This window comes from Vicugna pacos, chromosome 1 (assembly GCF_048564905.1).
Source record: "Vicugna pacos chromosome 1, VicPac4, whole genome shotgun sequence".
NCBI classification, from domain to species: Eukaryota; Metazoa; Chordata; class Mammalia; order Artiodactyla; family Camelidae; genus Vicugna; species Vicugna pacos.
The window spans coordinates 56,458,789-56,484,084 of record NC_132987.1 but is presented as its reverse complement, the minus strand read 5'-3'; the positions used below and the strand labels follow the sequence as shown (position 1 = coordinate 56,484,084).

The 25,296-nt window shown below is 43.1% G+C and overlaps 1 protein-coding gene and 2 long non-coding RNA genes across 9 annotated transcripts in view; 1 reads left to right on the top strand and 2 right to left on the bottom strand.

Moving 5' to 3' along the window:
• LPP (LIM domain containing preferred translocation partner in lipoma) overlaps positions 1 to 25,296 on the bottom strand; it is a 629,315-nt gene that overhangs the window by 170,918 nt on the left and 433,101 nt on the right. The gene's annotated exons all lie outside the window — the stretch shown is intronic.
• LOC140696833 (uncharacterized) lies at positions 2,001 to 17,073 on the top strand. The gene is made up of 3 exons (XR_012073381.1): positions 2,001 to 2,143; positions 10,303 to 10,419; positions 16,804 to 17,073. It is a non-coding gene; the product is annotated as an uncharacterized lncRNA (long non-coding RNA).
• LOC140696835 (uncharacterized) lies at positions 14,659 to 19,568 on the bottom strand. Its single transcript, XR_012073383.1, has 2 exons — positions 19,467 to 19,568; positions 14,659 to 14,905 (listed from the first exon to the last, which is right to left on the bottom strand). It is a non-coding gene; the product is annotated as an uncharacterized lncRNA (long non-coding RNA).

Below are 25,296 nucleotides of genomic sequence, written 5' to 3'. Positions count from 1 at the left end.
AAACATGAGTCTTCCGATCCAAGCTCAGTGTTTTTCCACTAATTTCCAGCTGCCTCTATATATTCATTTAGAAATATGAAACTTACATGATCTGTCATAAAGGTTAATCAAGACAGTCAACCTCACTGATTAAAGCATGATGCTAATTACACCAGAGGTTGGAGACCAATGTGGTCCCATTTACTTTCAGAAACACTGATTGTGGTGTAATGGAGAAAGTGTGGGCTTCGGAAGCAGAAAAAAAGCTGGTTCAAATGCCAAGTTATATGACTTGTTTTGCATAACATTTCACAAGTTTTTTAAAACTTGTCTTAGCATAAATGTCTCCATCAGTAAATGGGGTCGGGGGCAGGCAGGGAAGTGGGGGTGCTTCCATTCCAGGGCCATGTGAGTCATACCTGAGATGGTACGTAGCATGTGCTAATATTTAATAGGGGCTCATGACCTGTACTAAATGCTCATAAGCAGTCTGTCAAATCTGAGCTACGGAGGCCTTTCAAATGTGGCAGGAAGGTGGATGAGGGAACATGAATGACTCAGTGTTGTTCATCGGCACTGCGGCAGAGGGGAAGAAAGCGCGTGCTCTGATACTGACTCTAAAGGCCAAAAGCATTTAATGTTTCTAACTGAGCAGCAACCTTGATTCAAACAACAGTGATTCTATTGAAGGACTATCCCTTTCCCTACACTCTGAAAGGTAGAAACACACAGGTGTTTAATTTATTGATTGAGCTCTGGTTTATGAGACTGAAAACTAAGGTAGACTGAGGGTTTAGCAGGGGCCAGACAATGTTCAAAATGTTACGTTAACTCACTTCATCACCACAGCAACCCCATCCGATTGCACAGTCTGATTTTACAAATGAGAAAACGGAGGCACAGAGATCACCTTGCCAGCAGCTGAGAACTTGGAGTTTGAATCTAGTCGTCAGCTCTAGAAAGTGCAAGCTTAACCATCACACAAACCACCTCAGCATCTCAGCCCACTTACCTTTTTTTCAGTGGAATTTTATGACTTATCTCCTTATGTTTAGGAGAATTTAACCCTGTATGATAAATCTTGAGCTACCAAAGGAAACTTCCGTAGTGACCAGTACTACATTTTATGACATGATTTCACCTGTGTAGAAACATGGCAACCAAGAAAACAACAAACACCCTGGGTAATTCTAACACAGGTCGACAGAATTGACACAGACAAGACTGAGAGCGACATGGCCATTTTTGATGTCCTCACTCATGATTCAGCAAGAGAATTAGAACTTCTCTTCCAAAGACTGCTTCCTTTATCCATATCCATATCCATATCCATATCCATATCCATATGAGCTGGAGGGAAAATGCTAAATCTTAAACGGGTAAAAGGAAATAATATATAGCACCGTGCTAGAGGTGGGCAGAGGGAAAGTCACATAAAGGGACACCAATACTCTAATATTAAAAGCTAAAAGATAGTACCACTTCCTAGTGACCGAAGTAATCTTTTTTTTTTTTTCCTTGCTGGGTTACAGCATAGGCATGAATAAAATACTATGAAATATTCTGTTCTGCAAAAACTTGGGCTCCACCAACATGTGCTACCCCGTCGTCTATCTGGGAGGTAACTGTAGATCCTTGCACTCTCCGAGCATTTCAAAAACAAAAGACATATTGGAGATCATTCAGTGGTAGAGGAATCCCTTCATTTATAATGAGGAAACTGAGAGTCAAGGAGGGGAACTGAGTTGTCCCAGGTCACCAAGGAAAATGAGAGGCAGAATCAAGAAGAAGGGCTCAGATCAGGAAAGTAGGGTTATTTTGAAACGAGAGAGTTCTTTTCCCACTAGGAAAGAGTCACTCAGAACAGTGATGCATCCTCGATGCCCTACAAAGTATGTTTGTTCTTGGCAGAACTTTGGGAGCCCTCATCTGCATTGAGGCAGCATTCTGAGATCCCGAGATGGAAGCTGCTGTAAAGCGAAAATCAGGGCTGTTATTCTCGGCGAGCCTACACAGACTGACAACAGCTGGCACGAACAGATGTGGTCCACAGAGGAGTCTGCTGGCTGTGCTGGTGCCGTCCCCGGGCCGGTCTCCTGTTCGACTTAACAAAGGCTGTTTCTCCTCACGTGACGCAGACTCCTTGAGCCACTTCTTGTTACAGGTGAGCCCAGAGTCCTAGCCAAGCTGGCCTCAATCTCTCCCTTCTCTTTTTGTCTTATTTGTTGTTTCTTAAGGACACACATGTCTTTCAGAAAGAACTACTTCTTTCTGGTGAGAATTTTCTTGACCCAAGACCTGATGCAATGCCTGGGGATTACAACAGTAACACCCATGGAGTCACCACTCTGTACCTGATTTATCTCCTTGAACCTCTGAAATAATCCAGGGACAAGAGTACTGTGGCTATCTCACTTGACAGATGAGGAAACAGACACAGAGAACCGACAGGGCTGGCTGCAAGTCACGGAGCTGGATTTGTGCTCAGCCACACTGACTCTACAAACCGCCCCCCAAGTTCTAGTAACTGGAGATTGAGACCCGGAAGGATGGGCTCAAAAGTGCCACTCGAATAAGAAAGACGTAGGTTTGATATAATTAAGTGCCACAAACCCACAAAGGGTTATTGTTATCACACCACCACGAACATCATCAAACTCTGTATGTTTCACCATCTCTGTCGTTCTACCCTCGGTAATAGGCAGAAAGCAAGTTATTACTGGCTGTGTTCTTTTTCTAATCAAGAGGTGCATTGCAGTGACTGACCGGGGCCATTCAGCAGGGCCTCGAACTTTCTGACGATGCTTAATGTTACGGACTCAGCTTACAAGCCTCCAAACTCAGGCCAACATCACTCCCTGAAATGTTTGCTTTTGGCTGATCTTTAAAAAAAAAAAATTGCTATTGTGAGAGGCTGAAGAAAATGAGCATCGAGGTGGCTGTGATTGTTTCTGATGCTAACAGCTCAGTGCTTAGAGCAAGGTCAGGACAGAGAAACATGGGTGCCCTGGGGTTTTGCTGCCAGGGCTGTGCCGATCCAGCAGAGATGAGAATCATGAGGGAAGCTGTTTATTTATTTACTTGCTTGTTTTCCAGGTTCCACAGAGGGATGTGCTGTCTTTATATAAAGCTTGGTTGTACATTTTCAGGAGTCCCCTCCATTTGCCCCTTTGTATCTCTGTCCTAAACCATGGATGTGAAACACTGTCACACAAAGTCCACATCACCATAAAAACCAGACTGGAAAACCTCAGTGTGCTTTACTGTCTCTGGAGCTCAATCTGCAGTCTCAGATAGTAACTAGGAGTCAAGAGTTACTCACCCCAACTAAGAAATATAAACAGGAAGCAAGGGCAGAGCAGCCTGGTGGTGGGGAGTTTTAGATCCCACTTTGCCATCAACGTGCTGAGTGCAATCTAGATAGTAATTTCTCCTCTCTGGGTCTGGTCCCCTCCAGTGGGGATATTCCTCAATCTCCTAACGCATATGTTCCTTGTGGCAAACAAAGGGGGAAAGAGAAGTAAAATTACTCGAGTAATTTGGGAACAGAACAAGCATAAAGGAAACACACAAATTCTCTTTATCCTCCTCCTCTTCATCATCATCACAGCAAGGATTCTTTAAGCCAGTCAATAAATCGATGCTTCAATGCACCTCATCCCCCACTCCCCTGCTTAGGCAGTTCCTCCTACTGCCCTTGCTCAGCGGTGGAGACACTGAAGCCCTGGATTGTACGTAGAGAGCTCAGGCATTGCAGCCAGGATTCAAACACGATGACAGTTCGTGGCCGTGCCTGCTACCCCCGTGTGCTACTGTAAGTGCTGCATTCTGGGTGTCTGTTTTCTCTTCTCTGTTTTCTAAACTTCGGCTATGTTTTATGTTGCTCTCATAACTAAAAGTTGAAATTTGTTTATCCAGATCATATTTACTGAGCAGGCTCAAGGTGGCAGGCACGGCGTCAGTCAGCACTTGGATTAGAGAGGGGAGGGTGCAATCAGAAACGCTAAACGCCCCACGGCCCAGCAGCGTGAACTGCCGTCAGACGTAGGAACACTGTTTCTTCTCTATGGAGAAGACATGGCTAGACATACCCTTAAAAAAAAAATTAAAAAAAGGATCTTGGATGAAGATAAACACAGCGATAAGAGGTAACCATAATTACCAACCAAAAAGGTGCAGGCATTGTACTAAATGAATGTTCTACAAATTACATAGGGTATCATCAGACCTCTTTCTACACATGAGGATAACAGAGGCCCAGGGAAGCTAAGTAGATTGTCTAAAGTCTTGCAGGCGGGACAGGAAGAGCCATGACTCAGATCCTGGTCTGGCCGGCTCCAGTGCTTGTGCTCTTGACCACGAAACTCCCTGGAGAAGAGGGAGGGTGACATGGAAGGAGAGAAGCAGGCTGTGACTATTCTCTTATTCCACCTGGCTCTGACTACAGGGACTTCGGTGAGTATTTATAGAACCCATCTATATTTCACACCGCTATTTATCATCTTTTAAAATGTGCTATTGCTTGTGCTTGAAGGGAACACAGAAATTAGGCCAACCTCTCACTTCCAACTTGTAGGTTAAAGAAACCTGGAACATTTTGGGGGACATTAAAAAAACTAGAGGTAAAATTGGGAAACAAATGGAAACTTCTCTTTCAACAAGTTGGAGCAGTCCCTTTGAAGCAATGTATTCTTCGCGTTGAAGGGTGCTTCATACCAGCATGGCTATGGCAAATTTAGAAGCTTACAGGTTGAGGTTTACTCAGTTCTAACTTCCAAAGGAAAAGCCCAACCCACAGGAGACAGCAAGGCGATCAGATGGAGACTGGGTGTCATGTGCCATAGCAAACGTGGGACTCAGAAGCCGGGGACTAGGATTTCAGCCCTAAATCGACCACATACTATTCACATGACCTAGCACATGCCACATCATCTCTCTAGACCTCACTTGCCTGTTCTGGACCAGGTGGGTAGATTTAAAGATACTACAATTGGAAGCACTCTATAAATCTTTAAGGGTTGGTCAAATGAAAATATTGACAATATCAAGAATAGAAGACACGGCCTATGATGGAATAGGTTTACCTTGTGATCAGTCAGGGGAAGAGACACAGTGATTTCACAGGTCAGAGGAACCTATCAATCTTAAGAATCCCATTCTGCATTTCCTAAACTCACACACTGAGCCAAAAAATGAACTCAGATCTCCTGATATACCACCATGTGCTAAGAAGACAAGACAAAAAAGTACTGATACCTTTCTCACGGTTTCTCTGATGTAACAGCAAACCTCTTACAAACACATAGCACAAACACCTAGATGACTTTGGGCAAGTCAGTTTCCTTCTGCAGGTGTCAAGCTCCCTAGAGACTGAATGAACATAGTGCAGAGTACAAAGTCATACCTTGTGGACCTCAGAGAGATTTTATTAGCAATGAGATCATGAATTGTGAAAATGTTCTGAAAACAACGAAACGTCACACAAAGGCCAGGGACAGCCAACACCACGTCTTTAAGCCTCGGTGAGAAGGACTCAATCACTTGCAAAGACAGTTGATTATACAAGCACAAGCAAGTCAACTTCTCCTGCCAAGATTTGTTGTCCTTGGTCAAATGTTAGTATTTTGGACCCAGAGAAAATTTCATCATTTTCCTTTGACTTTGGGCCTGACTTTTTGCAAAATGCATGCCTGAGATTCAAGAACTAAGGATTCAGAACCCAACACAAGTCCTGACTGTAGTTCACAGCCTACAGTAAGCAATTTGACCACTGACAGAGCCGAGAAGGAATCTGCTAGCTACAGAACACAGGCTGAAATGTCCCCAACCCTCAGGCTCCAAAGTACACAGGCCCTCCAGACAGAGAGCAGACGTATACTGAATGCCTACCATGTGCCAGGCATTATGATAAAGAAAGGAACAGTTTTACAAAGCTCCAGAGATGCTGAATGCATCCTATCCGCCCATTTAATCTTTCCATATCCTCAGTGAGACAGGCACTTTTAGCCCTGATTTACAGATCAGTTACTGAGGGGCATGTAGAGAAAATAACAGAGTGAGATTGTAATCCAGGTTTAACTCTGAAACTTGCACTTTTTTTCAGTTGAACAAACGTGCCTGCCCTCCAGGAGCTCAAAATCTAGTGGGAAAGGCAGAAAGGCAACTCAATAGACTGTGAGCTCCTTGAGGGCAAGGGCCATTTTTTAAAATTCTTTCTTGTATCTTCAGAGCCAAGTGTGGAATCTACCATGCAGAAGGTGCTCAATCAGTGTCTGCTGAATGGATAAACCATCACCAGATGTTTTGTCTCTTAAAATACAAGTCTCATTGTATCAGTTCTCTGTTCTCACACACCTCTGCTGGCTGCTCTTTGCCAGTTCCCTGAGAATTACTTTAAAAAGTTCTTTGCGGTCCTGCCTTCGCAGCCTCAACTTCCACAATCTGATCCCCTCCACATGCCCTGCATACCACCTCCCTATCCTCTGACCACCTGGGCATCTCGATGGTATTCAACTGATGTTCAATGAATGAACAAACACATATGGGAAGGGATAGATCTGTGCTATGTATTTGCCCTGAATATAATCATGCCTTGTGAACACCAAGGTTAGATATATGCTTTAGGAGGCTTCACAGAAGACAGTTGATTGGAACCACCCTACTTTAAAATCTCAAAGGCTAGATGACATTGCATAGGAAAAACTCAATCCCTTTTTACTACTAATTACACAAATGACATCAGAACAAAACATTTTTCTTTAAATCGGAATATGAGCTGTGCCAAATTCTATCTTCTCCTAGAGGATATGGGTACGGGCCAAAAGCCCATCATATACATTGTTTTTCTTCTCCTAAGTACTTAGGGAAAATTAAGTCTCATTTGGCATGCAGTGGCTCTCAGCAAGGTCATGGTTCCTCTGCAGTGGTGCCTGGGGCAGTTAAGGTAAGAACTAAGTTTTCAAAAAGAAGAAACTTCAGCCATCTTTGAAAATAAGACACCTGGTTAGGCATGAGAATATTCCAGGTTTTGGTCAAGAAATCAGAAAGAGACAGTAAGAAATTTGGAGACACTCCTAAGTTGGTCCTTCCATCCTTGACCTTGGTATTGAGTAGACCGTGGTGCACGGCCCGAGGACAGAAGAGGTCTGCTCCTATCAGGCTGTCAGATGGCTCTAAAATGAGGCAGCTGGAACTGAACCTGATGAATTCCCGTAATTTGGAAACTGGAAATAAGAAAGCGTGGAGAAAAGAGACAAGCTGTATGTAACCAAGCATACAGCTCTAAAACCTTCTAAGAAAGCCACAACATTCCTTTATTATTTTGACAGCAAGTAAAGCTAAGAAAACCTCTGTCCTTTCATGGAGCCCAACACTGAGTTCTCACATCCGTACATCTATTTCACCTCAGCGCGCATATACCAGGTGCCTCTGCTGGTCCCCAGACTAAAGTCTGAAAGCCCCTGCCTAAAGTCTATTTGAAGATTAGAAGCAACTTTCACATCCTTGATGTTGATGTCTCCCCCCGCCCCCCTTTTTGTACTGCCTGCAAACGCGGCACCGAGATGAGAGAGCAGACAGAAGCAGCGTCCCAGCTCGCTGAGCGCTTGGTGAGCGTGTCCCGCGTTGATTCGTCTCGTGGTTGCCGGCAGAGTGTTTCCATTTCCTCCCTCGGCTGGCCCATCCTCTAAGTCAGGGGTTCTCAAGCCTGGCTGTCCATTAGAATCACCCAGGAAGCTTATAAAATAATAATGCCCACTCCCCACCCAAGAACAATTAAATCAGCATCTCTGGGGGTGAATCTCAGGAACTGGTGTGGTTAAAAGGCTTCCCAGATGATTCTGACAAGCACGTGGGGACAAGAGTGAGTGCTGGTTTGAACACTGGGAGTCATACACCAAGTCAGCTTCTCTCTTGTTTACTGCCTTGCATTCTGCAGGGAAGCATCTGTGCCCCCTGCATCCATCATGCCCATTAGATTTCTCCCCAGAGACATCCATCAGGGTAAGAGCTGCAAGAGTGGCCATGTGGACAAACTGGAGCCACCACCTTAGTTTAAAAGAGCCTCGCACTTTCTATGACTTCCCTTTATCATTACTGCCTTTGGTACAGGTCTGCGGCTACAATAAAATCATCCAGAGAAGAGCCATGTACCTTGACTGGTATGATTCATCCTCAAAGCTTCATGCTGTTTTCAATAATAATCATGGCTACATTTATTGGACACTTAGAGTGTGCAGGCACTGGGCTACGTATTTTATACAGATTATTGCATTTAGTCCAGAAATCCCTGTGAGGCAAGTATAGTTAACATCCCCATTGTACAGATAAGAAACTGAGGCTCAATGAAGTGAACAATGGATGATACACTCTGGCCCAGGGCTGCGTGGCTCCAAAGCCGGTAATCATATATGTTAGCTGTGGTGACACCCTGACTGCATCACTGTCTTCACAAAGATGGAGGGAAAATGAGACCTCAGGATGGGAATATTTGACCCCAAGAGTAAGAAGTCATCCTTGGGACCTGTTCAGGTGCCAGATAACACCCCTGGCCCTGGCCTAAACGAAGGGTAAATGAGTGAAGAAAAGGGAGGAGGTGGTTGGGGGAAGAAAGAAAATCTGTAGAGGAAAATCAGTTGGTAAGTTAAGATATTTTTAAAGCATAGGTGACAAAGTAAGCATGGCGGCTACAGTCAGTGCAGGCTGTGATATCAAGTGTGTTTCCAAGAGATTCAAGAGGCATGTGAAAAGGTGAGCTGTGCAGCTCCCAGGCAGTGGGCTCATCCTGCTGGCTGATCGAGCCAGCTCCGAGGAGGAAGGAAGAGCGGCTGCAGCTGTGTGTGAGCAAAGACAACGGACGCCCCGAAGAAGGTGGGGGGCAGAGGCTTTCCTCAGCACTGAGCCCTGCTAACGGGCACCCCTCCGGTGGGCTCCTTCTCCTGGCTATCCTTTTCTCAGCGGACACTTATCCCTACCCAGGAAGGGGTGACCCAGAAATTCTTTTAAGAATAGTAGAGAAGGTTGACCAAGGGAGCAAAAATAAATGTCTGTAACTCAGAATTCCTTGGTTCCAATGGGGCGTGGGTTGTACCAGAGCAAATGGGCTGAATTTGAGAAGCTTCCTTCACCAGTGGAGAGGTGAGTACTTCTTCAGGAAGTGGTCCAGTTTGTACACTGGGTTTATGCAGCTGAGAGTGCTCTAAGGGCCGCAGGTGTTGGCAGTGAGCTTCCTGACCCGGAGCAGAGTGCTGCAGTGGACACAGCCGTGCTCTGCTCGCCATGCCGGTCTCAGACCTACAACTGCCTAGTGGCCCCATGGAGACAAATTAGATGAGGTGGATAAGATCTTTGTCTTTCAAAGTCCCTCCTATTCTGGCACTAAGCTTTATTTTCAACCTTATCTTCCACTACTGTTCTCTCAACACAACCACGGAGACCATTTTCCACTTCAAGCCTACCATCCATATTATGTCCACTGGGATGAACGCCAAGGGCCAGGCATTCCCAAACATCCTCTGGAGGGTTAGTGCTACTAGACTTCAAATGCTCCTTCAGGTGCCTCGTTTCTTGATCCATGGAACGCTAAGCAACTTCTTTCTCCTCTTGCCTCTCAGAGCAGCACAGAGTGGTTAAGAGTATGCACACCTGAGCCTACTGCCTGGACCCATTGCTATTAACTGTGTAACTTTGGGCAGGTTACTTACCCTCTCTGTGCATCAGTGAAAAATGGAGATAATGACAGCACTCACATTTCAAAAGGCTGTTCCGAGGATGATGTGAGTTAACAAACTACATAGAACTGTACCTGACAGACAAGAAGTGCAGTATAAGTACTCGGTAAATAAGTAAGTATTTCTTATGTGGCAACAACTAGTGTCTAGCCAGTGGTGTAGTTACATGCTTGTGGCACATTATGCGAACTCTTGAGTGTTTGCTTCGTTAGTCGTGTCCAGACTTTTACAACATGGACTCAGCACTTGACCTAGAGAAGGCAAACGGTGAATGTTCACTGAATTGAATTGTGTTCAACTATTGAACATCAATACCACATTCCTGTGGTTCTGCAAACTGAACAGCAAAGAAAGAGGCCCTGGCTAAGTTTGAGCATCTTTTTTACCCTCTAGCATGTTCCCAATAGCATATAGCAGAAAACTAGCAAAGGGGAAATTTTGTTTTCCTTGCGATGTTGTATAATTTTGGTCTCATATTAACATGCCTCAGGGGATAAAATATGTATTTACATAAAATTTTTGGTAATGGCATCTTCAAAAGTAATTAAGTGAAACAACAGATTCTATCTGCTGAGGGCTTTGTTTCCAATGCTAGGTGTGTGACAATGTATTGAAAAAAGACCTGGACAGCTGCTCCCCCAGACAGTCTATCCATGAGCCCCAGTGAAGGACCTGGCTCCCTGATGACTTCAGGAATACAGAATTATCCTAGGTATGTGCAAGAACCTGGCAGGCATTAGACCCACTGACCTAACTCCACGGGCAAGGTCAACATGTGTGTTCCATAATGTAAGAAGGCATACTTCCTTCTCCTTCTCTGCCAGCTTTCTCTCCCCAAAAAAGTTCGAGAGAGAATTTAGCAACTAAGAACCTGGAGAAGACTTCGGAAGCTGTCTAGGTTCCTGGTTCTCCATCTATTGCCCCCAGAGACTGGTGTGCCCACAGTACCTGTATAATAAAGCTTCAGGTTGATTTCAAATTGTAAAAAGCCTAAATATATACAGACATTTATCTGGAGTTAGACTGTTAATTGATAGATTATCAACTCAATGTAGCAGTGACATTGGTTACATCGCTCTACACAGTTCTGATTGGTTGATGTGTATGTGCTCAGAATAGAAAAACTGGAAAAAGGAACGCACATTTCCTTAATAAATGCAGTTTGTGGACAGAATCTTCAGCACGAGGGGTCCTAATTCCAAAAGGAAAACGAGGTCCTTGTGTTGATGAAAAGAACTAGCCTGAGATTAAAATGGCACAAAAACGCAGGTTTCCTGACTTTGGAGTTTAACTGCACAATAGCTGATACCTCTGACTGGATGGTCCCTGCAGGGATGTTACTGTGTCTGCTTATATTTTACGTGTAATGTCTTTGCATCTATAGAAGAAGACTTCTTAACCCCCCCCCCACTGCTTGCTTATTGGCTTACTTGCTGTAAACATATAGACAACGAGAAACACATGAACACCGTCCTCCCTACCCCCCTAAAGTGATTGTGATTTCCTAACCGACCATTCATTCGTTTTCATCAACTTATGTTAAGAAATTTCAAGGGTTTTGCCCTCAGTTTGGGCCTTGTGCCTTTCTGTCAGATTAGGAAATAATCAGACTGCACCATCAAAAACCCAAGTGGGCAAGGCAGATGGACAAAAAGCAGCAGTTTGACACTCTGTTTCCCTAGGAAACCAGGCAAAAAGCAGGATTTTGACCAAATATAGAACTGGCAGTCAAAATGTGGAAATAGAAACTTCGAGTCATGGACGAGTGGGAAACCCCGACAGCCCATCTCTGCAAACCCCACGCAATCACAGCGGAGGCGTGTTTCACTGGGCGAAGCCAGTAAGCTCGGAGGACATGCACTTCCACAGCGATAATTCCGGAAAGAGGAGCACACGTGGGGCTCCAGCGAGTCTCCTGAGTCATTTATGAGAAAGGAAAAGGGACTGAGCAGCCCAAGTGCATGGACTGCAGCCTGACTCATGGGCAAGTGGGGAATCAGACTCCTGAACGTGTGCAGACACCCTTTCACCCCTTTCTGTCTGAGTGAACAAGAAAAGAGGCTTGGGGAGGTCGTGGGCTACCCACTGCCACTGCCGCAGAGTCTGTGACAATGCGAGACTCAAGAGCTCCTTTGTACGGTTTTACTGACTCATCTCTCCCCGCATGGGCTTCGGTACGAGCGATGCTTGTTTTCTCTCGCACTTTAATGCAGGCGCCTGCATCACTGTATACCTTCCTCCCCTTTGTAGTCAGCCTGATCTAAGATAAAAGAAAACAGAGCAGTGCCTGAGAACAGAAAGTGACTGTTGCTACGCCTCAGTTTTGCTGCCAAGTGTTTCCATTTCCTTCCACGCGTTAGGGCCCTGAGGGGTGTCCTCTCCCGGCTGATGTGTACGCACCAAGTCTGTCTGCAGGGAGAGGGGGAGACGGCGTGCGGTGCCTGGCTTCGGTTTCACTAGAAAATGGTATTTCACTCGGATCTCATGGTGATTGTTGACATCCCTGGGACACTCAGTACAATTCAGTAATTTGTATGGATATTTACTTCGTTTGCCAATGTGAACATAAACTTTCGACAACAGCCCAGCCTGGTCCCACTCCTGAACTGCCGGCTGTTCCAATCCCCACAAGCCCTCTGCACTTGGCAAACGGATCATAACAACTCTGCTGCGCGTCGCGTGGCCTTGGCCTGACCAAGCAGCGGCCCTGATGGACACTGGGATGGTCGGGGCAGGGAGGGCCTATAAGAGGGAGTAACAAGAGACTGGAAAAGCACAAGCTGCGAGCTGCCTTGTGTGTGTGTGCACGCGCGCGCACTGACACATATGCTAATAAAGGCAAGAGGATGGGAAAGAAAGGCCTTTCCTCCTAAAAATCACACAATCTGTGTTATCATTGGATCGGAAAGTCAGTGATTTCTTGTGTACGCATCATGCATTTAAATTTGGAAACAAATTTTCCTCATGTGACATTTCTTGCTCTGCTACTAATGTAGCAGATTCCCAGAAGACAGAAAGAAAAGAATATGGGAACAGAAAATCTGAGTTCAAGCCTTGATTTTGCCAATAACAAGCCAGGCAACCTTGGGAGGTCGCAAAGCCTCAGTTTTGCTATCTGCAAAATAGGAAGACATAGCATGGTGTTGTATTCGCCCCACAAAGTTGTGACGAAGACCAGAGGTGATTATCTTCATTCACTCATCTAACAAATGTTCATCGATTTCCCCCTCTTTGTCAGGCGCTATTCAAGGAGCTGCGGATACAGTCATAAATGCAACAATGTCCTTGCCCTCAGAGAGCTTTCGTTTACCTGTGTGCACAATGTGTGCGTGCGTGTGGGAGAGAGAGAGGGAGAGAGGAGCAATATACACACTCATTAAAAAGACACATGTGCAGATAGACACTATACACCCATGCACACAATACCAGCAAAGTGACAGATGCTATGGAAATACATGCAGAATAAACTAAATGGTAAAATGGCATACAAAAGCGTTATCTAGCACTATTGCATTAGAACCCTAGCTGTAAGCTTTCTGTACTTGTAATGCATCCTTTCTTTCCTCTCTCCCTCCTTCCTTCTTTCCTTCCTTCCATAACTATTAGTTAAAAGTGTACTTTGAGAATTGCATTGGGGTGCAGGTTCCTAAGGGAAGCAGATACATTAGAAGCAGCTCCCGCCTTCAGGAAGCTTGCAGATGGCACGGAGAGAAGGCATTGCATTGGTTACCGCCATCCTAGATACATGGTGATAAAAGCTGTCACAGAGAAGAGGGGGGCAAATGCCACGGAGGTTCCCCACAGAGAGGTCATTTCCACTTGGGAGGGAAACCGCTCGGGAAGCAGTTCCCGGAGGTGAGGGGGAGGCAAAGCCTGGGGTGGGAGGGCTGTCCCGGGCAGAATGGAAGGAGGAAGCAGTAGGAGCATGTCCTAACGTGGACTTGGGACCCGGGCTGGCTCCCAGTAACTAAAAGGGAAATGAACCTAGGAGGACGGCATGGGTATCCGCCAGCCCCAGCATGGACTATCAGCCTGCGTAATGTTCTCAGCTCCACTTGCCCTGCAACTGAAAGTCCTCGCTTCTGCTGGGGAACTTAGCTCTGAAGCCTCCAAGTTCTGGTCTTAACCAGAGTGAAACAAGATCTGTGTCTCATAATGAGCCTTCCCCAGTTGCAAAGTTTTTGGTAACCCTTATCCTTTTCAGTAACAAAGGCACAATGGCCCTTTCAAAGATGACTTCGAAGTTAAGTGACAAGTAAAGGCATCTTCTTCTCTTGGGTCGGCACCTCTATTTACTTCCTAAAGACAGACTTTCAGGAAAGCCGAGGCCTTTCCTATAAATTTAAGCAAATGATTCTCTTTTTTCCCTTGTAGCTGTTTGAGCCTGAAGGCATCACTGTCATTTTCCGCTGATTTGGGGAGAAGGCCGGGTAGTAAAGTAAGGAAGTGTTCTTCCATTACTGTAACGTGAAGTTAGAGAAGTTATGCTTTTTGGCTTTATTTCAAACACCCTTCTTATTATGAAGGGTGTGAACTGGAAATAAAGATGTCTTCTTTCATTTGAAAGATTGTGAGCATTCCTGCTTGATAGTCCAAATAAATGGCTGAAAGCTGCCAACAGTATGTGGCTTCAGACCAGCTTGTTCTTAAAGCCACAGCGAACTGAGACAATCAGCAGCAATTCAATTTAGAGACACTCCTCTAATTGTTAGGATCTAAGAACGAAACCTGAGCAGAGGGTAGGAAAGCATATTGTCAGAGCCCACGACTCCCATTTCCTTGAGAGATGGAAGAGGAAGGAAAAAGACGGTGATGATGAAGGAGGGGAAGGAGGGGGAGCCTCAGCTCTGTGTTTGTAAAACAGCGATTAAAAAAAAAAAGCCAGAATAAAGCGATTCTTCGCTCTGATGGATGCTCCTTCGGGAGCAATGAGCATTCAGTGCTTATTGGCTCATATTCACCAACAATTTTAATGACCATTTTGCCGCTGCTTCCTCATACCAGAGGAGATTAGAACCAATAAACATTAGAAGGTGGTGGGAAAGACTGTGAGAGGCAGAGCAGTGACAGCAGAAATGGCAGCTGACAGCCTGAGGGGACAGGAGAGAGGGATTACTGCATTCCAGCAGAGCACAACAATAGATGGTCAGGACGGTGACCTTGACTCATCAAGAGGTTTCAAATGCTTCGCATGGCCTCTATGGAAGGACAGAAATAGGAAATGCATTTTAATAAGGTTTTCAAAATAAGCCATTACAATTTCTTACTATTATTATTATTATTATTATTATTATTATTATTATTATTATTATTATTAATTTTGTCTCTGATGGAAGAGAAAGCTTAAGCTTTAAAGTGTAAGGTACACAGTGACTTTACAGAGCACATATAGAACACATTTGTGAGTACATACAAATTCACCAATTCCCCATTGAGGCTAAATATATTTCTCTCTCTCTCTCTCTTTCTCTTTGTCACACACACACACACACACACACACCAGTATTAAAAGTCTTGGCAAACTAAAGTAAGATAATGACAAAGACAGGAATGCTCTTTGCTTGGCTAGAGTGGATGTAGGAATAGCCATGATTTTAAAAACGGGTGAAAGAACACAATCTTAGAGAAAGGGGCTCCCATCATAGTCCTGATAGTTAAAAAAAAAATAAATAAAGTGAACTTTCACATCGATTTTCAGGATTTACAACCACACCTGAGTCACATCTGCATTTTCTTCTAACCACCGTGTGAGCTGGGCCTTCCAGTGAGATCCATTTCCCACCTAGCTGTCCGAGGTGTCTGTGCAGCTAGTCGTCGGCCCCAGTCACAAGGCTTCTGGGTGACGGGAGTCCAGGTCACTGAGTTCCCACCGCACACCTTCCTCTGGCCAGCACTGCTCCTGCCTTGCTCAGGGGCCTCTCTACTGCAGATCCCCCAAAGCTCCTCTTGCTACCCTATTAGGGGTTGTCTGTTCAATGACAACCACTTCACGCGTTTTCTCATTCAATCTTCCCAACCAGTCTGGAAAGCAGATTATTAACCCCTATTCCTCACACGAGGGAACAGCTCTCAGAAAGGTCAAGCCACCTAACTAGGTCAGCAGATTTGTAATCTCACTGAATATATGTTTGTGCATAATGGAAAAAGTAGAAAGTTGGGATCAGAGAGATTTAGGCTTTATAGCTCTTCTCTGCTATTTTGAGCTATGTGTCCTTGGGAAAGTCTTCACAAGCCTCAGGAGTTCTCTGCTAACTGCTGATGCAGAGCTATATGACATATTCTGAACCCAGGAGATAATCAATACTTTCTTGGTCAAGCTACAGTCCAATAGATTTCCCCATATTCTGTTGGGTGACCCATTCAGAATGTTTTAGAAATAGTTTAACAAAATGCTTAGCTCATTAAATAGATCTGAGCTATATGTCGCTACACCAAATGTAATGTCCCTCAAGGGAAGAAGGGATTGATTTGTTTTAGTAACATTTAAGCATCCTCATCTGCTCATTCATTCCTTTTTCCACTCATTCATTCAGAATTGAAGGAAACTTGCTGTAAGACAGCACCGTGATGGAAACAGAGGCTCCAAAAAAGAAGGACTTGGGCTGATACTGAAACAGAAGCTAGAAAGATGAGATAAGAGTTATAAAGAAAGTACTATTTCTGGGAACTTTCCAAATAGCTTTTTATCTTCCATTTGGTTGGGTAAATAAAGAAATACTAGAGAGCATGGTTGAGGGTTTGGTAATTTCCCATGTAAATTAGAAGAGGCATGATCACACGGGGCCCCATCTTGTTTCAGAGTATTAGGGTCCTCCATCATTTCCAAATTGTCACGTCCCTGTCTTCCAGCAAATTACACCAGGGGGTCACCTCGCTCTGGGAGAGGTGAAAGAGGCAGGTCTGATACGGACACATCCTTCTTTTGGCCAGTATGGTTCCTGGTCCAGTTCCAGAACTTTCTTCTGGCTCAAGAGTGGCCCTGTAAGATCGTGGCTTCATTTTAAGGCTCCTATGATCATGATGTTTTTAAACTGAATTCACTAGAATGAAAGTAACAGAGAAACTAAGAGAATGATCTCCCCACCCCATTTCCCAGCAGGAGAAGTTATGATACACCATCTAAGGCACAGCAACAGAAGGACTGAAAAACGGCTCTCAGAGAAACTCATCTTCACATAATGCAGCTGGATTCAGCAAGCATGTATCAGTAATTTTCAACCTTATCCAACTTCTTTTTAAAACAGAGCCAAGGGCCATCTCCTTTGAAGAGATACCAGAAACTGAGGGGCACATTTATGACCAACACAAAGCCACAGATAAACCAACTCTTAAATAAAAATACCTTCAATGATTTTGAAGATGCTGAAAAAAGCCACTTTCACTTAGTAACTATTCTAAAGAGAATGAATAATGAAGAAAAAAGTGGTGGATTCTAAAAACAACATGCTTGCATTCATTATCTATCATTGTACAATAAAAACTTAGCGGAGTGAAATAACATACATTTATTATGTCAGTTTCTGTGGGTCCTGAGTACCAGCCTGGCTTAGCCGGCTCCTCTGCCTCAAGGCTGCAAGCAAGCTGTCCGCCTGGGCTGTGGTCTCACCCCTAGATTCAGCTGAGGAAGGGTCTGCTGTCAGGTTTACATGGTTGCTGGCTACAGGCTGCTGGACCGAAAGCTTCAGTTTCTTTTAGCTCCTGGCTGCCCTGAACCCCCTGCCACGTGGCCCTTTCCAAATGGCAGCTCACAACATGGCAGCTTGTTTCTTCAAAGCCACCAAGGGAGAGAGTCTTCTCATAGGATGGATGTTACAGGCTTGTGAAACATACTCCTGTATGAATAACCTTGTACACGCCATTACCTTTGCTCTACTCTGTTGCTAAGTCACAGGTCTTGTCCACTCCCAAGGGCAGTGACAAACACAAAGGTGTGAACACCAGGACGTGGGGGTAATTGGGAGCCACCTTAGGGTCTGCATGCCTCCGTGACATTCCCTGCCTTCTGCGTAAGCATTTGGCCATGAGGTCGCAGTGGTCTTAAATGCAAGAGAGGTGCTTTCATTTTCTGAGAAGAAATTGATGGTATTTCTAAAGATTTTATCCTGTCATGATTTGCCTGATACAGAACAGGTATTTTTTTCCTCTGCTAAGCACAAAGACACACGATAAAGAATGGAGAAAATATTTTTGTTGTTGTTTTTGTTTCAAGTGCTTCACAGTATAACCTCTGTGCAGAGTCAGAAAACTCAAGGGTTTTGAAAGATGTATTAATTCTGTTTTGAAGTCCAGTTCTGGACTCAACTTCAGTGCTAATGGCCAGGCCTGTACCCACTTCAAATCACCTAAGAGATGAGAAACACCAGGTAGATGAGTGAAAACAGTTGAGAGTTGGTACAACCTGCCCTTGGGATAAAATGTAGCTGTTTCAACAACGTGGTGTATCCTCTCAAAAAGTATAAGGCAGGATTTTATCTAGAGCATTCCACGAATAGGCAAAAATTCAAAGACTGGATTCCATCCAAATATCGTAGTGACTGCTATCTACTTTTTCTCCAACATGTTGCCTTTTTTAATGCTTTCCTCTTAAAAATACTATCTTTTTGTCCAGTCTATCTCAAATTCTGAATTAGAGATGAGTAATCTTCCGCTCCTAGTATGCTTTCTCTTTAACAAAAAAAGGAGATTTTAATCATCGAAACTTAAATCTGGCTTCCAATGTAAAAGAGAAGAACATACCAAAACTTAAAACTGGCTTCTACTGTAAGAAAGAGGAACACAGCAGCAGAGACATTATTGTAAAAGAAGGAAAACTGAAAATTAAGAATTTTGAAAGCATGATTACAGACTATTTTCTTATAACAAGATCAACCTTTTACATTTTTGAGGAGAAAGAGCACAATTCTTTGATGTAGACTTTAATATATGCCCATGTAATGCAATGGGCCATCAAAGCACATTAAGAAATTTAAAATTATTAAATGCTAGATAGAGCTGAAATAAGAGTTTATGATCATCTAGCCTAATCCTTACAATTCCAGGAGGACACTGGGGAGCTGAGAGGTTATATAACTTGCCTAAGACTACAAAGTAACTTGATGGTAGAGCTGGAGCTAAAATTAATACACTTGGCTTCTAGATTTAACAGACTTTGCCGCCACCACTTTGTGATGTGTTGTCCTTCATACACAAACATACATACATACCCCAGGAAACAGAGACTTGAAGATATTTCTCCAGTTTGCTTGTGCTATTCAGTCTCTCTCTTTCTCCCTCTCCCCCTTCCTCCCTTCCTCCTTCCCTCCCTCCTTCCCTTCCTATCTTCCTTCCTTTCCACCTGTGTTTTTATGTCAACTTTTTGAGCAGGTAAGGAAGTCAAATGATGGAATTGGAGATTTCGGGTACATTTTTAGATCTCACTATTCCTCAAGACTGGTTAATACCCACCTTCTCCCTACACCCAGCCATGAGCGACCTGACACACTGCCTACTCTCCATAAATGAACCCAATCAGTACCAGTTAAGTTATTTAATTGTTTCAGGACTTCCATTTGTTAATTTACCCTCCAGAAGGGCTATTTTTTCTTATTTTATATTATACAAAATAACTAAGCCTAACACTAAGCATGTAGAATTGCTGTAAAATTTCTTGATTATTCTGATGCCCTCATGATCCATAATTATTTTAAACAAAATCAGAATGGCACCAAAATGGCCATTGTGCCAATGACTTACACAACACAACACTAATACTTCACTTACATATCTCTAGTTGCTAAAGCAGGATTCATGCTCTGGAATGATAGATGTTGGAGTAATAAACATGCCATAACCTCTGAAGGCTCCATCTTGGTCTTCTGTGTGGTTTTCTGTGGTGTGAAAAGAGCATGGACCTGGAAGTCAAAGATGTCTGGATTCATAGCTTACCTTAGACATGTATCCTCAGGCAAAACACCTAATATCTCCGGGCTGCAGATTCCACATAGCAATGTGAAATTGCAGTGTGAAATACCCCAGGCTTAGCAGGGTTACCATGAAGATTAAATAAGAAACTGTATAAGAAGAAGCCTACTGCAATGTCTGCTGCAAACTAGGTGCTCATATGTTAGCTTCCCTTCCTTATCTTTACTGAGACTGTGGCATCAAGTTAACTCAGAATTTGGGCACAGAACTATCAATAAAACCAAGTGAGGTTTACAAAGGAAAAGTTTCCTAACCTAAATCACATTGTGGTAAGCTAAAAGATGTAAATGCATTACTGTGTCTCCAGGCAGGATAGAAAAGAAGGAGAAATGCCAAGTCGTTTCTGCTATAAATGAAAAGTGAGAAGAAAGAAGGGAAAGAAATCAAACATAAAATAGTAAAAAAAAAAAATTACCCAAAGCATTCACAAGAAAGAAAATGGGAAACAAACTGAACAGTAGTAGTAAGAAAGATTATTAGGAACTTGAAAGTTGGGAAATCCTTTGTGCCAAAATTAAGAGTTCAAAAGTTTCCAGCTACATTTTTGTAAACCTAGAGTCCCAGAGTGGACTCAGTGAACCAAAGATGACTGGCTCAGAATGGGATGGTTAAATAAGGAGGGCTGTTAAGCTAATTTAGTAGACCAAGAGTTCAACAGTATATTCCAAAAAGCTGTTGTGTTTGTTATGACATGCCCATGACGATAATGGCTTAGGAATGTTCTTCCTTACACTCCACAGGAATGAGATGCAAAAACCCCCAAGGGATATATTTCATCAGTCATCTCCTGGAGAGACTGAATCTTACTCAATCTTCTTTGAAGGCAAGACAAAGAAAAGGAAAATAATTACAAAAAAAAAAAAAGGAGGCTCTAATTTTCCTCAAGAGATTGGGTGTTGGTCTTCGCCATATTCCAATTTGCCTCTTTCAGTCACTCCACCAGTCCCCGCCCCACCTTTCACTCCAGTTTCAGCAGCACACACTAAGCTTTCATTTCCTGTCCTCAATACAAAGCAGCAGCAACATGGTCCATTTCTTTGATCCTAGGAGGGGCAAGAAGGAGCACAGAATCCAGAACCACAGCTTCAGAGAGAGCTGGAGTAGTCAAGCTCAATGGGTTAAACTAACCCTTAGCTGGTAACTGACTTCTACCAAGTGACTTCTCCCCCATGATGGCTTCAAAGCTTCAGAGACACAGAAAACACGAGTGTAATTATCAATGATACTGTTGATCCTAATTTAAGATGAGAAGCTATCATAGGGTGCTATGTCCATTAATTGTACGGGCTGTGTACTGTCAATCCATTTTATAAATATTTAATAATTTATGCAAATGTTGATATGGGTGAACACATCTTTATCTTTGCCGCTATTCTATAGTTGGTTATTGTTTGTGTATTTCCATGTGGAGGGCCCTCAGTCATTCAAGAGGTGATGTAAGCTGACCAAGCTCCCAGGGGCCCTCAGAGTGAAAAGAAGAAAAGAGGGCCTTCCTCATCACAAATTCGCTCAGCTCAAGTTGAATTCCCGGCTAGCAAAGAGCCTTCTTTCGCTTGGACCTCCACAGGTTGTTCTATTTGTGTCCTCCAGCATACTCATCCCTTGTAGGAAAGTTGTTTATATGATATTTCATTTCTTCTATTTGAACAAACAGACCAGGTTGTCTCCATATCAGTGCCCTCAGTGGGACTTGAGACAGCTTGGGGATTCTCAGTAAAGGAGTGGTGAATGGAAGCAAAACCAAAAATATGAAAAAAAAAAGTTCTGTCCTCAGATATAGAATTGATGTTATGTAATGAAGTCTACAGCGATTCATACACTGTACCCACTCAGATCCTCCAGCTCCTCTCCCATCAGGGTCCAGACGGTTAGAAGAGAAACCTTGCTATCACCTTGCGGAAGCTCAGAGAGCAGCCCCAGAAGGTACTGTCAAAGCAGTGAAGAGAATGAACAAACTTTTGTGTGGAAAGAACAGGTGACTGAAGAGCAGTGAAGGCGTAGAGCTTCAGTGTCAGGGAGAAGGAGAAAGGCGCTTGCCTGCAGCTCCCGGAGTTGGGGGGAGGGGAGTTGGCAGCAGCAAACAGAAACAAGATGGCGCACGTAAAATCACTCTCCTTTCACCCTACACAGGCACGCACAGTGTGAGAACGGACAAAAGGTTTCAAAATTGTAGAAGAGATAAACAAGATTATACTGTATAGCACAGGGAAATATATACAAGATCTTGTGGTAGCTCACAGAGAAAGGAATGTGACAATGAATATATGCATGTTCATGTATAACTGAAAAATTGTGCTCTCCACTGGAATTTGACACAACATTGTAAAATGATTATAAATCAATAAAAACTGTTTAAAAAAAGGTATTTTTACTCAGGTCTTTTAACTGAATCCATACAATAACAAACAAACAAACAAACACAAATCAACTAATCAAAAAAGTTGCATATATTAAGACAAAATAAGAGCCTAGAAGATAATACACCAAATTCAAAAGGGTCGAACCCTGGGGAGGGAAGGGGGCTATGAGAGTCTCCCACTTTTTCTTTCATGTATTTTTTTGCATTGGTGATTAAAAAAATTATCTTTTATAACAATTTTAAAATTAAAGACAAAAGGCTCACCCTAAACAGCATTTAGAAAACAGACTGCCTTTTATAAAGTGCCATGAAAGATTGTAATAAACCTGACTTGTGCCTTCCAGGAATGCAAATAGCTTCCTCATTTCTGCTCCTCCAAGTTCTTACTTAAATTCTTGTACAGTCAGTTCAGACTCGTTCAGTCCCTTGATACCAAAAATGCGAGCAGGAAAGCATTCAAAATGCAAAAATGAAGATTAATGGAGGATTTTCAAGCACTTCTATTTAAACAATGTTTTGCACAGAGTGTGTTCTTGTTCTTCTGTGGCAGTGTTGCTAGAGACACTGAAGAATATTTATTTTTTTCATAATCGGATGTCCCACAAATGCAGTAAATGATGCAAAAAGAGCACAATGTTCAGAGCTGTCATTTATGGTTAAATAATTAGTTGACGTTACATTCAAATGCTACCTCTGGTATCACGGCCATTCTAAGCCTGAAGGGTTCTGTATTTCATTGAATGCAGGAGCCTATTCCAGTAATTTGTCTCAAGCAGACTTCTTGTTTTCCAGAGAGAATGGGTCAACCCTGCTACATCAGTCACATTTCAAAATGCAAATAAGAAACATTAGAGAATTAAGTAAAGCTTTTCCCCCACAAAAAATAACATCTGCCCTATCTCTTCATTGTTTTCCAGTAAGTTATTTCCTTTATTTAAACCCACATCCATACAAACACATTTGCACACAGACACGTGTGCATACCCGTGCTCAGTGAAAGTGTTAATTATGTTATCTTCACTTCAGAAGGCAAATTGTGTTTGGTATGGGGCAGATTACTAGGACTCTTTTAAAAAATAGGTAATATATGGGTATTCAAGTTAATTCACTCTTTTATGAGATACTTATTGCACCTCTACATGCAAAAGACCTTGTGCTAGATAATACTGTGCGTGGAATCAAAAGACACGAGTGACACCAGTCACTGCAGAAGTGTCCAAGTACAGGGACAAGACAGCGACTTGTTCAACAGAGAGGGTCTGTGTCCCACAGCTACGTTTTAGTCCTAGGGTTTTCCCAAAACTCAGTTATTACTGGGAACATTAGATAGGAAGTGGTAAGTAATCTTAAACATCTATAAAAATACTACAGAACTCAGAATAAGAAGGCACTCTGCCAGTCTCGTGCAGAAAATGGTGACATCTTTGATTCCTCTTTGCCTTTCCCATCCCACACACATTCCAGTAGCAAATCCTGTCATCTACCTTTGAAATATGCCCACTGTCTATCTGAGTACCTCAGCGACCACCTTAGTCTAGACACCATCAGCTCTTGCTCAGTCTATGGTAATAGCTTCTTAACTGTTCTCTCACTTCTGGTCTTTAACCCTACAGATTATTCTCCCCAGAGCAGCCAGGCATTCCCTTGAGAAAAATCAGTCAGCTCATGTCATGCCTCAGCTCAAAACATAATAATACCTTCTTACCTCATTCAACATAAAATCCAAGTCTTCAGCCTGTCTTATAAGACCCCACAGCGTCTGGCTCTTGGCTGCCTCTCTGATCTCGTGTCCTGCAATTCTCCTCCATCACTGCATTCCAGGCACCAGGCTTTTCTTGCTCCTGCATATTTCAAACGCTTGGGCCTCAGAGCCTTGCATTTCTGTTTCCTCTACCTGTCATGCTCTTCACCAGATACTTCATATTCCTACACATCATTCTAGTCTCAGTACAAATGCACCTAATCAAAACAGCACTTCTGAAATCTACCCTACTGCATCCATGCTCCATCTTCTTATTTATTTTTCTTTCTGTTATTTAGTATCATTGAACCCACTGGGTGTGTGTGTTTCAATTGACTGTTTCTACCCTCTAGAATGTAAGCTCCATGAGAGCAGGAATTTTAATTTTTTCACTGCTGGGGTGAAAACTTCAGCACCTAGGACAATGCCTACCATACGGCAGGAGCTAAAATTTAGTTCAGGTCCTTAAAAGATGGAAGGATCTAGACAAGTAAGGTGGGGATGGATGTAGCATCCAAAGCATTCAACCAACAACATAATCAAGTTCCTGGGTCTTAAGGGCATTCATTCATTCAAACCATATTGAATGACAACTTTGTGTGAGGCACTGTAATACTCAATGCATTTAAAAGGGCAAAACAGAAAATGAGGGTTGCCTATGCGTAGACTACAGATCATATAAACTCTAAAATACTAGGGCATGCATGTTAGACACCTTTCAAGGAAGCTGCAATCAGATCAGCCACTAAGGGCTATAATGTTAGTTATCACTAAAAGGAGAAGGCCAAGAGCATTTGATTTATTAAGAGTGATATTAATCCAATAACCTTTATGATACCAGAGCTGCACAGAGCCTCAGTGACCCCCTAGACCAACCTTCATTTCAGGTGGCATGAAAGTTACATTTTCAGAATATACCACTTTACTTCCACTGTCTAATCAAGCAGTTCTGATGGAGAAGCTGTGAGATTTAACACTGATCAGTGCTGCCTTGACCCATTTCACTCTAGTGTCACTCAAGTCTGAAGCGTGATCCAGGCTAGATTCTTAGAATTCATGAATTTGTGGATGAAGGGGGCAATGGGACAAATGACTAATATCAGCAAAAATGTTTCTCCTTTTATTATGTTAAGATGCAATTTTTCCTATTGCTGTTGTGAAGGAAAGGGGGAGGGGGAGGGCATTAATCAACTGGATTTGTGCTTTTTGTTGAGAAAATGGCTAATTTTTTTCTGTTTCGGTTAAGTAAATATTGAAGCATGATAAACTGAAGGACATGCTGACAGCTCTGCTAACACATCTAGATGTCAACTTTTAAGAGTTTTTAATTTGATTGCAAGGAAAGTCATGTGAAATTTGTAGGAATGAGGCGTATTATGCCAAAATAATTGATCCCCCATGTATTTATTAGGTGAAAAAGAGACAATGGTACATCCAATGGGGACAGTAACTATGAATACAAACTATTTCTTTTTTTAAGGTTTCAATATCCAGGGTCAGTACAACAACTATCACCCAAGGTTGGCTTG